The sequence below is a fragment of the Epinephelus lanceolatus genome, chromosome 15 (assembly GCF_041903045.1).
Source record: "Epinephelus lanceolatus isolate andai-2023 chromosome 15, ASM4190304v1, whole genome shotgun sequence".
In the NCBI taxonomy this organism is placed as follows: Eukaryota; Metazoa; Chordata; class Actinopteri; order Perciformes; family Serranidae; genus Epinephelus; species Epinephelus lanceolatus.
In genome coordinates this window covers 30,088,185-30,103,326 of record NC_135748.1, presented here as the reverse complement: position 1 = coordinate 30,103,326, position 15,142 = coordinate 30,088,185, and the positions used below count along the sequence as shown (strand labels likewise).

Sequence of the window (15,142 nt, the reverse complement as noted above, 5' to 3'; positions counted from 1 at the left end):
GTCTGTTTGTTGCTCCTGACTGAATATCTAATGACATCCAGGAGATCCATTCGTGATCTGAGAGGATGAGTCATGCGGACTTTGCTGATCCTCTGATTCTCTTAGTGTGGTGATGTTAGCATTTAGCTCAAAGCACAGCTATGTTTTATTAGCACTTAAGCGTGTACTCCCGGTTAGAATTCCTTCAGTGTTCATTATTCAGGAGATTTTTACCAGGAGCTGCACCAAGACAAACAGATCATATGATAGATAGATAGATAGATAGATACACTTTTCAGCTTGTCCCACATGGGCTACTAGCCAAGCACCTCGCAATTTCTGCTCGCCTTTTCTCTCAGATAACTTTAGATTCAAACGTTCAGAAGGTGTTTACCAGGAGTCGAAATATCCGCAGAGGCCTCTTGCTCTTTGAAATAAATGGACCTGGTAATTGAAACTGGTAAAAACACTGAATAAATCTGTGTTTCTCTTACACACTAGCCCAGCACTGCAAATGCCTACTCACCTTCTAACCCAGCACTGCAAACCTAACCTTTTCCCTCTGTTAACTTAAGATCTAGATGTTCTGCAGGTGTTAACCACGAGCTGAGGTATCCATAGAGGTCTCCTGCTTTGCAAAACAAAAGGACCCGGTGATTTAAGCTGGTAAAAACACTGAACAAAGAAGTTTCACGTTAAAAATCTGTGTTTCTCCTACACGCTAACCCAGTACTGCAAACGTCTACTAACCTTTTTCCTGTGATAACTTAAGACCCAGATGTTCAGGAGGATTTTACGAGGAGCCGAGTTATCCGCAGAGGTCCCCTTCTTTGCAAAACAAACGGACCCAGTGATTTTAGCTCGTAGAAAAACTGACTAAAGCATTTCCACGGTAAAAATCTGCGTTTTTCTGACGCTGCTCGGCTCATCGTTGGTTGCTGCTAACTACGGTGGCCCTATTCTAGAGCTAGTATTCGGTTACAACATGGCAAACTCTGTGGATGAGGGCCTGCTCCCCACGTGTAGAAATTAATGGCTCATTCTATGGTAAGAAAAAAATGACAATTCTTAATTTTATATACTAAAGAAAACGTACTTTTATAATATATTCCATTTCTGCCAAAATATCCCTTTAATTCCTGTACGCTGGACCTTTAATGTTAAACGTGTTTTACTTAAGATGATAGGCTTGTTGCAACTAAGCTAATGTTAATGTAGGAAGGTAAGAAGACTATATTCTGAAAATAGCTAGCTGTAGACTTTTAAGTTTTAATAATAATAATAACTTTAGATTGAAGTCTCTGGATCCCTCTTTTTTCTGGCCATGCTAACTTTCCATCTGCATATTTCTGCATGATCTCTCCTCCTGCCTAACCCTCCATTATCTCCTGATCTTCTGCTCATTATTCCCCCCCAACAGAAACAATCTATGCTCCTTGCTATCACCCTGTCTGCTTGGCTGCTGCAGTGCCCAGGCTCACCAACAGAGGGGGACAAACACAAGGCTGTCCGGATGGAGAGTTGGTGAGTCATACACTGAGACCGTCACGTACAGACAAACAGCTCCAAACAAGGCCCGGTGTGGCTCGGCCATGGGCCTTTAGTAGCATCCGGGCTAGGCTGCCTCACACTTATTTGTGGTGCTGGAGGAAATGAATGGAATGTGATTATTCCTGCAGACATGGGCTGAGAATTGATTTGGGCGTGCTTATACTGGGCTGGTATACTTCCTGGTTTATTGACTGTCATCTCCTACCTTCTGTCCATCCTTTACATGTTGTTTTGCTCTGTTGTGTGTGTTTACAGTACAGCCTACTGTATATAAAGGCCTATGTATGTGTGTATGTATGTATGTATTGATGGATCTCTCCATGGTGCTGAAACACAATGAGGTCGCTGTCCGTGGTGCTGATCCTGAATCACACACCAAATACAAGGCACTCAATCATGCATTTCCGCTTTCTCTTCCAGTTATAGGTGATTTGATTTATGTGTACTTGTGTCAAAACGTCCATGTTATCAAAATGTTGCGTGATTAATCAGATGCCCAATCTGAGCCAGTGAATCTTGCAGTTCTGGCTTTTTGCTCTCACAAAATTTCACACAAGATTTCCCGTCTTTAGTCGTCTTTTAATTCCTGCAGCTGTGAGCCGGATTGAAAAGCTGCATAAATCTGCCTCGGCCCTGGAGATATCAGGTGGCTGCCTGGCTGTGGCTGAAACATCGACAAAATCATTTGGAAAATTAAATGGGGTTCTGCTTAGGTTACATTTTTCACCGTGAATTTAATTCCATCAGCCGGACCACTTTAATGCGATCTGTTGCTCGGGGACCATCGGTGCCTTTACATCCCGGTTTCTTTGGATATTTTGCATCGCATATGATCAGATTGTTGCTCCGTATATGGATATTGAGATATTAAGGTGGCCTGTGCAGTGTTACTCAGTTTCATTTTAATTTTGCTGTGATCTCGTGGTCAATTTTTTTGAGAGGGTGTCTGTGTTAAATAGCTAATTTCGCTGGCATCCAACCACTAGGAAGTGTATGAAGTGAAAGAAAATCAAGTGTGGACAGAAAAGGGAGAGGGCATAGCACCTCCCACGTCCTATCTGCGAGAGGGAGAGAAAGGGAGAGGAAGAGAGATAGAGAGAGTCTGCTGTGGTGGTGTTGGAAATCGGACGACATGAGCTCTACATGAACCGTGTAAAATGCTTTAAGACGCTTTCAGCGTTTGTCTTACATCCGTCTCAACCGAGGACGAGCCTGAAGCGGAGCTGTACTTCACGACCAGGTATGGAGATGCTGCTCATCCCCGCATCTTTACATGGAGGTTAGATGTTGGTATTCAGAGGCGAAGCCGCGCTCCTTCTGCCTGGCTCGTCTGCTGAGCGCGCACGATCCCTGCTGTTCACGGCCGGTGCAGGATCTCAGTCTTTATTAATTTATTATTTATCCTGTTGATTTAAATGCATTTACATCGGCTGCTATCACGACTTTGTGTTTGATAACCTCGGTCGTGTGAATTGTATGCCCGCACAGCCATATTGGCAGTCAGCAGGAGGGAGAGGGGGCAGAGATATGAGGGTGTTGGGATTATGATATTGCTTTGAGGAGTAAAGGGAGGTGGAGGGAGGAGGAGGAGGAGGGGAGGAGGAGGGAGGAGTGGTGGGGTTCGCTGCAACTGCGAAATGATGGCACCGTTGCGAGATGGCGATCCTCTGGTATTTATGAATGAACCCAGCAGAGTAGGGTGGTCTGTAATGGCGTTGCGCACCAATCTGCGGACCGACGGCAAGCCCTCTCCTGCCTGCCACCCCTTCCTGATTACAGCCGACACGGAGACGCACGTCAACATTTGACTGTACACTAATAATGACGCCAGTGTGACGCATAAAGCCCGATTTCTGTGGCAAATGTCACTGTTAATCCTCCATCTGGATCTGTGTTTCTCCATGTCTCCTCCTCCTTCTCCTCCGTGCCTGATGTTGTGGCTCTCATGATCTGGAGAGGAGAGCCATCATGACATGCAAAAGGAGTTGTGCATCATTTAGGGCCTTCTTGCATGTGTGTGTGTGTGTGTGTGTGTGCGCGCGTGAATATTCATGTGACTTCCTGTATGCACTGAACACTGCCAGTCATGGGTGTGTGTGGGTTGCAGGGTTTGCGAGAAAAGAGAGGAGAGGACGGATGTATGACAGTAAATCCTGTGATTAAGCTTTAAAGTGTGTGGTTGAGGAGTAGCATAGAGATGCAGGCTGTGTTAAAGCATGCATGTGTTGGTCGAGGATGGGGAGATAAGTGGAAGTGTGGGGGAGTGTCAGTGTCCTGCCTGCCTGCCTGTCCGTTTGTTTGTCTGTCTTGAATGGCCACAGCACGGTTGCATAAGAACACTTGTGCTGCTAAGGCAGGACAAAGAAATGACTCAATACATGGTAACAAGGAAAAGCAGAGAGAGGAGATGATGCTGGTGATGATGCTGACGTCTCTGGTGATGTAGCTGGAGATGAGTTATAGATGCTGATAATTGATGATGATGATTGGAGTGGTATTTTTATCCCTTTTTTTTAGCCAAGGCCCATTATACCACAGCACACAAAGCTGTGCGAGATAACTGACGTCCAGATGGCCAGATGTTGTTGTGAGTTCTGCTGGATTTGTCACTTATGTTTATTCATGTCTGGAAACAGGCAGCTCCACACACACGAGCAGCTCCAGTTTTTCTGCAGTTATCATGATCAGGTCTGTTCAGAGCTGGGATCACAAGTAGAAACCTGGCTTTTTGTGGCTTCAGAGAATGATGCATTATTGGCATCATATGGGCGCAGTTTTCTATATTATTAATTAATCAGCAGTGCATGCATATAAAATCTGAAAAGCTATTTTTGTAGTGTGACCCATGTTTACTAGGGTCTAACTTAGTTTCTTTCTTCTTAAAGTGAAACTCAATCCAACGCTGTTCTTTTTAACTATTAACCCTCTGACACTTATGCCACAGTGATCTTTTTCTATATAAAAAATTATAATTTATTTATTATACAATCAACACTCAAAGTTCTGTACACAAAGCAGACACAGACTATAAAACATCACAAGAATAATTGAATGAAAACAAAGATTTCAAGCAAAGCGCTAAAACAAAATAATAAAAATAAATTGCACATTTAATTCAAAATGGCTGACTTCCTGTTGGGTTTAGAGTATGGCTCCAAGACACTTTTTTGCACATCTTGTGATGTTACATGTACCTACCAAGTTCCGTACACGTAAGTGAAAGCAGCTTCAGGGGCCGCGTCATCGAAATTTTGAAGGGGAACCTACTGAGCCATTTCGTGACAGTCGTTAATTACACCTGTATCAGATGTTAATTTTGGCCAGTTACAAGTTTTAAGAGTTTTAAGATAAAATAATAATAAGAAGAAGAATTGCTCCAGTTTCAACAGGACCTTTGCCTCCCTGCGGTTCGTGCTCCATGTAAATTACTTTTATGTGACTCGTTTATTTCTCTTATCTCTTTCTTGTGTGAGTATATCCCACACTGACTCGAGTCGCAATGCTTCTCAGAATGCACAGATTTGATCGGCTGAGTGGCATCACATGAGATGATTTATGACGCATGCAATTGGGCGATGAGTTTTCTTGACTGATAAACCTGTGCCGTAAAGGATAGAAATGTCGTGCTGGTTAAAATAGAAACACTACATCATTTTTAAATACCCTAAAACCTCAATTAAAAGTCCTTTGGATGTATAAAAGCAGGTTGTTGGCTGCCTAATAAATATGTCCATTCCTCAGTTACGCTGTATGTTATTCATATTCCTTTAGTCCGTAAGGGTCCTCAGATCAAAAGAATGAAAATGGTTTTTCACAAAAATTAATCCAATTTGTGAGTGTTGTTTTAACAGGATAAAGTGTTGTGTCAGTATGCTGGGTGCGATAATCCTCAAGTGTTGTAACTCACTCTCTCTGATGCGCTGTCTGACAGCCAGATCAAATGACTGATTCATAACTGATGTGTTATCTGAAGCCTCATTTTTAAACAGGTAATATTTATACTGGTTTAAATAAACAATTTGATTGTATTTTTTTGTCTTTGTTGAGCAGCAGTTTTGTGCGGACGGAATTAAAGGCCTGTCCCAAATATAGTCCTGTAAATTTGATCAAATTAAGCAAATAGTAGCCCGGGCTATTAATTAAAGTTTTATGTCCAGGTGTGGGCCCAGACCACGGTCCGCCCATGGTCCAGTGGGGATGGAGAGGCACGGCAGGTTAATAAGGTGGTGATATTTTTGTCATTTTGCTAGCAAGGAGGATGATGTCCCCCCTTGTCCCCCCTCAAATCACCTACTGCAGATGTTAGTACACACAAATACACATATTGGCTTACAGTGAGGCATCAGTGGGTCCGAAGTTAAAGAAACATGCCCATGATTTAAAGGTTTCTGGCTGATTTAATGTCATGGGGAAATACATTTGAAGTGAAAGGGTGTGAATTACACGAGTTGCTGTGTATGATAATAAGCATCCTTATTGTGAAGTACTTGGTAGGGAAAAGTTCCTTAGTAGGTTAACTGAATCAGGTTCAGGTGTGTCGCTGCTTCATGTGAGAGAAGCAGATGGTTTTTGAGCAGGCTGCAGCTTGTGTTCCTGCATGTGCGGTTTTGTACTTTTTGTGAAAGATAATGCCACAGCAGCAACTGGTGAGCTAAATCTGATTTATTTATTTTTTTAAACTACAAGCTGGGGATTTAATCGTGTGGGTGTTGTAACTGAATCTGAGTAGCAGCCCCTCTGTGACTTAAAAAGATAGTCATTACATATATTATAAGGCTTGATTTACAATTCTTTCAATATGAAAAGCTTTAAACAAAAATGGATCCCCTCTTAAACTGAGCTTGATGAGACATAATTAGATCTATAATCAGGCCCGACCCTACATGAACCTGCATATTTTATGTTCAAGCGTGACCCTAGCTCAAACCATGGCAACAGTTTTGTGCCTGAGTCGGATTTAATAACTCAAATTTCCACATTCATTACCACCTGAAGTAATTTTAAGTCTTTCCAATGGGGTAATAGACAATTGTGACATGATCTCCGGCATGCATCTTCTCCTACTTCATGCTAAACACAGCCCAAAAACTGTCACATGCCGTATACATAAAACTGAGATTGAACAACATTTCTGCTTACTAATGAGAGGCAGGAGTCGGGATGGGTTGATGGCAACACAGCTCATACATTATTCATGACATTACACAGATTATAAGGTCTGCATTGAAAAAAAAACAGTGGGAAATTGGAGCGAACTTTTCAAACACAGGAGACTTTTATGAAATTACAGCCCGAACCAGGCGGGTCAGGTCGGGCTCCATCCAGTTCGGGCAGAGAATGAAAGCTCTATCCAAAATGCTTTTTGAAGTTATAGTTAACTGCTGTCTCCTGATGATGTTTAAGTCTGTCTGATGCTTTGACAGCACGAGTCTAGTCAAGTGCACCATCACTGTTGAGCACTCCTGGGCTATATATAACTATATACTGCATAACGTCTGCTTTAATACTGGAACAGATCAATGCTAAAGTGTTTTAGTTGTTCTGACGGCATCAGCTCATTTGAAAGGTCTGTGGAGTCTTCATTATACATGGCATTAGGCGGGATTGTCTTGGTCTTGTGCATAACCAATAGAAGGCCTGGATGGCTGCTCTGGTGCATTATGCACGCCGTGACCTCTGCATTACTGTGTTTTATTTGACATTTTGTGCAAATATCAGCCATTAATTTTCTGTTTTAAGGAATGAGAAGTGTGAGAAAATTGTGAATATTTTGGGGGTTTCAAATAAAGAAACGTTAAGGGTCAGTTTCCTAAAACCTCCGTTTCGTCATGGGGGCAGTCTGGAGCGGGATTCCCTTGTTGTCTCCATCTGCGTTGTTATCAGGCGTGGATCAAGTGGTATTATAAAAAAGCTGTGCCTGGTTGATCTCGACTGTAGAAACCAGTGGAGTCAATCCAAAGAGACCAACCCTGTCACCATCTGTCACTGCAGGCAGGCTTCTGCAACACACTCCAGCAGTCTGTAATTAGTGCTTCAGTCAGGTCAGAGCCTTCGATGCTTCTAAGAATAGACTTTCTTGAAAAAAAAAAAAATAGAATACATTATGCTTGACAACAGACGTAATTGCTCTGTTACCACTGCTGAATTTCTTTACCTTTTCTTGGTCACATTCGGATGTTAATATCCACGTACCTCTGTGTTTCCCAGATTGCCAGGCCGAGGTATTAGCAGGGTCTTATGGAGAGGCCAGACGGAGAAACCCTGGGTTTCCCAGGTCAAGCTAATACTCAGCACTAATACACACTCAAAGACTAATTACATGGCCGTGTTGCACCCAGTCCTGTGTAAAAACTGCTGCATAGAAGCTGCGTGATTATGGTTTCAGGGTTTGATTACAGCTCAGGAATCAATCTGCCGGAGGGGGAAATGTCTCCCTCTTACTGAAAGTGCACATTTGCTATCTCCATTTAGACTTATCACGGAGTCGTTGCAGGTAGAGAGATGTTTTAAATACAGACTCTGAACACCTGACGCCACTGTGTACTGCCGGCTGTTTAGCAAGCAGAAGGAAGTCTGCATCTTGTGCATGAAAAACATGCATCAGTTTTTGATCTTTCTTTCCCTCTCTATGGGCAACAGCAAGGGCTGGTGCTAACAAGCTAAATGCTAATGATGATAAATATTTGGCTTTTGATGTGAGACAGGTCTGTGTGGTTCAGTCTGTGGATTTTTTAAACATATTTTGGAACATTTCAGTACCTTGAAGTGTTCTTGTCTCAAGACTTTTGTTTTGTTCTGCAGGTAGATTTCTCTCTAGCACTTTTTTTGTGAGTATACCAGTGAGATAAATGCATTGTGTCTTTCCCTGGATAATTCCAACTAGCAAGAAATGCAACCTTTATTGTTTTGTCATAGTTGGTTCAAGATAAACTTTCTTCTTAAACTAGGGCTTGGCAATGTGTGGATATTACATAAATATCGTGATACGAGATCAAATATCGTCTTAGAGTTTGGATATTATAATATTAATATATAGATACAGTATAGTGATGTCATTTTCTGAACTTACCAGACTTTTCTGGCTGTCGTAATATCCATATAACAGATGATTATTTATCAAAAATCTCATTGTGACAACCCTACAATATTATTGCAATATCAATATTGAGGTTTTTGGTCAAAAATATTGTGATATTTGATTTGACTATAGATCTGTCAATGTAAAACTACAGCTAATGAGTAACATAAGGAATGACTACAACCTTTGGCTGTATTAGTATTTTCAAAAACAACATACTCAGAGTGTCAGTGTGTAGGATTTAGAGGGATACATTGGCACAAATGGATTATAACATAATAAGTATGTTATCTTCAGTGTATGATCACCTGGAAATAAGAATAGTTATGTTTTGTTTACCTCAGAATGAGCCGTTTATATCTACATAGGGGGCGGGTCCTCTCCCACAGTGCTTGCCATGTTGTTTCCACAGTAGCCTAGAACGGAAAAACCCAACACCTCCCACCGTAGTTCTCAATACATGCTTGGCACACTGAAGAAATTTAAGTTGGTTTCAATCTGCAACCTCAACTGCTAGATGCCACTAAATCCTACACTAGACTTTTAAAGTTTAATCCCTAGTCAAACTCCATTTTTGTTCCAATTTACCTTTTCTGCACCTGCCATTCGGTGTATTTTTACAATCTGTAATTACCTCTCTGTATGGTAGCTGTCGTCATCAGTGGCGGAGTCCACCATTTCCACACTGGATTCAAATTCCTTGCCTATGCACACTTGCAACTTGAGTTTGTGCGGTTGCACTTTAATCAGATACACCAGTTGTTCTTTCTGACAAAGCCGATGCTCAGTAGAGTTTGCAATAGTATTAAATAGGCGTGTCATCGATTGGGCTTAATATATCGATTCTTGATCGACTATGAAATACAATCAATACAGGACTTTATTTTGGCTAGTCTGTGTCACCATTTCCATCCAAGCATACCTCCCTCTTTAACATTCAAACAAGGCTTGCAGCCTAGCCCCAGGCAGACAATGGCAAGCAGCCAAGGAAAGGACAACGAGGATACTTACTGATATCGTCTCATATTGATCACAGGCCCCTGAATCGTATTGAATCGAAACTGTACCGTGGCAGACTTTGTGATATCCGTAAATATTGTATTGTTGTCTAAAGAATTGATATATATCCACATCATGTCCTGATAAAACCTGTCATTAACACCCGTAGTATTAAACCACACTTGAAATTACTGTGTGATGCTGCTAAATCAGGGATTAAAAGAAGGCTTTATTGCTGTGGTGTGAACTTCAGCAGGTCAGTGTTTCAAGAACTATAAGGAACCTGTCTTGTTTTTGACTGGATGGTGAGAAGCTTTTAGTTTAGGTAAGTATTTCATGAAGCTCAGTGTTGTAGCAATTCTTATTCTTACTGCTTTATTGACCTTGTAGTTTTACACTGGCTGGACTAAACATCTACACCGTGCTTGGATTGGAGAGAGTAGAAAGTGTGGTCTTAACCCATGGTTGTGGAAAAGTAATAAAACATTTGGGGTTGTTTTAATGAATGAATCATCCAGGGAAAGCCTAAACTGCGCACAGCTCACCGGTGGATTTACAAAATAGTGCTAAGGGGGAAATTCCTGGTGCCTGTTCTGTGGTTGCTAAATGTATCCTCTGCTGCAAAACCTTCCAGTCCAACTTAGATGTCGTATTCTGAATATCATCAGACAGATAAATGTCACCCGTATTGGTTGCATGTCTGGCTGTGCTGATATTCCCATGTCACAGCGTTTGTATCAGTGCATGCTGAGTCAAAGGGATGTGCATGGAGTATCAAAGGGCTTCATCTGGAGCTGCATGTAGTCTTATAGGGAGACTGCTGGTATCTTAAGTCCTGGGAATTGGGTCAATGCAGAGCAGGCCAGGAGCACAGAGGAGGTTAAGCTCAATGATTAGCTACTAAGCCAAGACCACAGTGCTGCAATCTCTTGTGCAGTCCAAGGCACATACTCCAGGCATGCATGGAGGTGTATGCTCAATCACAGTATAGATTGACACTAATGAGAGGCAGGCACGCCCATAGTCTCGTACACAGCCTTCAAACACCTCAAGCGTACTCACAGGTATTGTTACATGTATATCCTCTGATGCATATACACACAGATCACATTTAGCCAGTAATTTGTTTATTTGTTATTTAATGATGTAATACAGGTGTTAAATGCAGATGAGAGGAGTATAATTAGATGTTTCAACTGTGTAATTTAAAATATCTAATTTTCTTAAAGGTCCCATATTGCAAAAAAAAAAAAAAAAAAATCAGATTTCCGTGTCACTTCTTATTTTATTACAAATCAGGTATAGGTGCTGTATGTTACTTACTTACATTACGGGCTTTATGCTGACAGTGTGCCTTTAAATGAGCTGTCAGGACGTCTGTGAAGTTGTGATGTCACAACTGTCCTACATAAAGGTATAAACTGCTGCTACAGTGTCATTACAGTCATTCCCTGGCTGCAGTGATGGTGCAGAGACACTAAGAGCACAGATGTGGAAGAGTTGGAAATGCTGACGAATCAGAGCAGACTGGGCTTTTTTAGGAGGGGGTCTTAAAGCGACAGGCACTAAAACGGAGCGTTTCAGACAGAGGGTGAATGAAGATATATTCAGGCAGACAGTTTGAGAAAAACAGTGTGTTTTGTGAATATTAAAGCATGCTAACATGTTCTAGTAGAAACCCCAGATACAAGTATGAACCTGAAAATGAGCATTATATGGGACCTTTAAATTATTTAGAATCATTCAGAGGAAATGTAATGATCGTTTCTGCGCTCACATTGATTACCTGATTAATTGAGCTGGTCACTTCTAGAGATAGGTGTACACATGTAATGCAAATGTATTTAGTTTTTAAAGGAGGGTGTCAGGTGTACTTCCATTGATGGATGACACACTCCTTGCACAATACCGTTTTCAAACCTCTAGAACTGGAGAAATTCTTTTGAAATTAGTTTTGCCAAATAAATAGGAAACATTTTGTGATTTACGCTTCTCTGCCTTTTTGACAAGAATCAGATTAGAACATTGATGCCTCTCTCTGTCCGTTAAATATGGAGCTGGAGCCAGTTAGCTTAGCTTAGCATAAAGGCTGGAAACAGGGAAACAGCTAGCCCGGCTCTGTCCAGCGGTCACAAAATCCGCCTACCAACACATTTAAAACGCACTAATCAACACGTTATATCCCATTTGTTTTCATTTAAACAACTTGTAATTTTTGAGGGGCGTAAGAGACATTTTTGGCTAAATGAAAGCTCTTGATGAGCTCTTTCTACTCCCCACATTTTTTTTTTTGTTGTTGTTGTTTTTGTTTTTTGTTTTGTGAATTTTAAACTAATCCAGAGTCCAAAACCGAAAGATATAACAGTGAACACACTGAACTATTTGGGGCCAAAAACAGCACTTGTTCACCTTAAAATTATTTTTCTCAATAAATACCAAAATATTACTCATCAAGTATATTGCCATCCTAATGTTTATTTATTAAAGGATAACTTACTTTCAGTGAAAAACATTTGACCAACTCTACAGGGCAGTCAAAACAAACAAATGACCATACTTTGTGCTCACTTTATTTGTTTGTTTTGACTGCCCTGTAGAGTTAGTCAAATGTTTTTCATGCCCCTCTTGTTCTCACCTTTGAAGGATGTACACTGTTGTTGAACTAGGAATGAGGCTGCTTCTATATGTTTATGAAGAGCAGACATTTTGTCAGTTTCCATCTAATGGCAATAAAGAATAACTTTTTTTGTGGGATCTAAAACTTGCAAAGAAGCAGCTCTTCAGCCAGTCATATAAAAAAATAATAAATTGTGACTGTTATTTAAAGGGGATAGTTCACCCCCAAATAAAAATAAAATCCTTTTAATTACAGTGCTGTTTATCAGTCTGGATTTTTTTGGTGTGAATTGTCGAGTGTTGGAGATATCAGCCGTAGAGATGTCTGCCGTCTCTCAAATATATTGAAACTAGATGATACTCTGCAACTGTATCACTGCACTGAAGGAAGCGTGCATCTACTGCTAGCTCACCTAGCACCACTGAGCTAGCTACAGCTCAATGGAAAAATATGCCATTAATGTTTACATCTAATGCTGTCATGAGCACTAGCGTCTCATCCATGAGCAGATGCACGCTTCCTTCTGAGCAGTGATTCAGCTGGTGGGTGTAGTCTGGTAGAGAGAGAAAATAGTTCCTACATGAAACTGCTCACAACAAGGTCTGTGGATTATCTTGAGTAATCAGGTCATGATTTCTGGAAAGAGACATTGCTGCTGAGTTTTTCTAATGTATTTTTTAGCGCTTTGAGCACCACAAGCCGAGTGCCATCTAGTTCCATTATATTTGAGAGAAGGCAGACATCTCTACGGCGAATATCTCCAACGCTCACAGCAAAACAATCTAAAAAAAAAAAAAGCACTACAGGTAAGAGAGAATATGTGTTTTTGATTTTGGGGTGAACTGTCCCTTTAAACTTTAATCCCTCTATGTGTACCTAACAAAAAGGAGCCACATTTAAACACTTCACAAAACACTGTACACTCCATATAGAATAGAGAGGATCCATCATCCTGATGAATCATGACCAGATTTTACAGATTTAGCTCTGATGGATGAAGGAATGTTTCCTTTCTTTGCATCATCTTCCTCCAATAGACACACACACACACACACACACACACACACACATTGACACGCAGTGACGCAGACAGGAAAGTCTGGTTTTATCCTCCTTTTTTAGTAAAATGATGGAGAAACTTTTTCACATTCATAAATCTTGAATGAACTCCAAAAGATTTTATAACAGGCACATGTGAGCTGTGTTCTGTGGGCTCTCCATCTGAGTGTTTTGTAAGCAGGTGTGAACACAGAAGCAGCAGCATGACTGAACGTGCGAGACTGTATCAACATTTATAAATTGAACCTCTACGGTCTGCTCAAACCTAATAGAAAAGCCCAGGTCTATAAATTGCTCTTGCTAAAAATGCAGATTCATTCCTCTGGTAAAACGCACACACACACACACACTTGAGCTGATGTGTGCACAGGGCACGGGGAATCTTTTGCTTCACTGCACAGACGCAAACACACATCACACACACCTCCGTACACTATCTGACAGTCTGGCAGCTGAAGAAACTTTGTGCAGGTTTCCGACATCGTGATGAGTGTATGCGTGACTGTGTGTGTGTGTGCAGCTGTGGCCAGAACATTTCAGAGAACCTCGAGCTGAAAATCTGTTGATCCTGTATAACACTCATTGCCAAATAGCCGTGTATCCGCAGCATTCCAGTATCCGCGGCTTGATTAAAACCCTTTTCTCCACAAGATACCATGGGACCACGTTGTGGGTGTCTATTTAATCACGCTCTTGATCTGTTGAATGGCATTGTGTTTGATGTTGGTTAATGCGCTTCCTTTGTGCCGCTGCGTAAGTGGCTCTCTTGAGGGAAATTATGTGCATATTTTCGCTAAAGGTGACATTTCCTTGCTCGCTCCGTGAAATAAACGAGTGGAGACGGCTGCGTTGCGTCTATTTTCTGACTGAGAGGAGAGGAGGCCTGTTTGGTCTGTGCCAAAGCTATCTGCTAATGGAATTTGGCTGCACCGCCACAGATGCATTTATAGTATACCATTAATTCATTAAGGCACTGCAGTCCTCTCGTTTCAAATAAAACAAGAGAAGAGGATGAGGAAAGGGAGAGAGACAGCTTGAGTTTGGGAGGAGCGTCATTAATCTCAGAGGCCTGGTGTCAAGGACAAATGGTGAAGGAGCGGAAGTACAGTGTGCGTGTGCTTTCATGTGTATGCGTGTCACAGCGAGGTTGCACCTGTGTGTGCAGTTATAGCTGCTGACAAAGGGAGGGAGAGAGGCAGCTAATTTTAGTTAAGGTGAAAGACAGGAGGGAGCGGAGGAAGGTTTTGATGAGCAGCATCGTTGTCGTGGAGCTGAAGTCCCCGTCATTGAAAAAAAAAAAGGGGCACCAAACCAGGCAGGATGACGGACTGACAGGGCCCCAGACAGACGAGCCCCATCGATCAAAACCGCAGCGGCCTTAGTTTATTGATCAAACAGCATGGAGGCCCGGGGAGTGAGAGCGCGTGCAACGGAGGAGAAACAGAAAGAAGAACCTCAGTGAGCAGGTCAAAGAAAAACATTTCCAAGATGCATAAATTAGGAGGAAAGAGATACCGAAGGACAAATAAAAGAAGCATTTCCGTAGAAAGAGCACATTCAAGTGTGTAGCTCCATCACAGATGCACTGCACAAATGACACCAGCCTTTACACTTCTGTCACAGATTATCTGGCCAGTTATGAAATTTGTATTTTTGTGTTACTTTTTCTTGCAGGATATTATTACAACTGCAAAACATCAAGCACTGCGGTCTTTGTTCAGGGGACAATTCTGGTTTATTAGAACTTGGTCTTGTTTTTGTCCTATATTGGCCATCGTTTCTGTCCCTAAAAATAACACTGTACTCACCAAGTTGCTGAGATCTGGGAACACAGCTACACTGCTAAAAATAAGTCAGAC

General features: G+C 41.6%; 1 protein-coding gene across 2 annotated transcripts in view; it reads left to right on the top strand.

Moving 5' to 3' along the window:
• Positions 1-289: 289 nt before the first annotated feature.
• diras1b (DIRAS family, GTP-binding RAS-like 1b) overlaps positions 290-15,142 on the top strand; it is a 31,225-nt gene continuing 16,372 nt past the window's right edge. The window contains exon 1 of one of the 2 annotated variants that reach the window (XM_078175171.1): positions 290-1,503. The gene's annotated coding sequence lies outside the window, so the exon portion shown is untranslated. Of the gene's footprint in view, positions 1,504-2,471; positions 2,771-15,142 lie in introns of those variants that run through there. The other variant, XM_033642215.2, reaches the window with a different exon arrangement.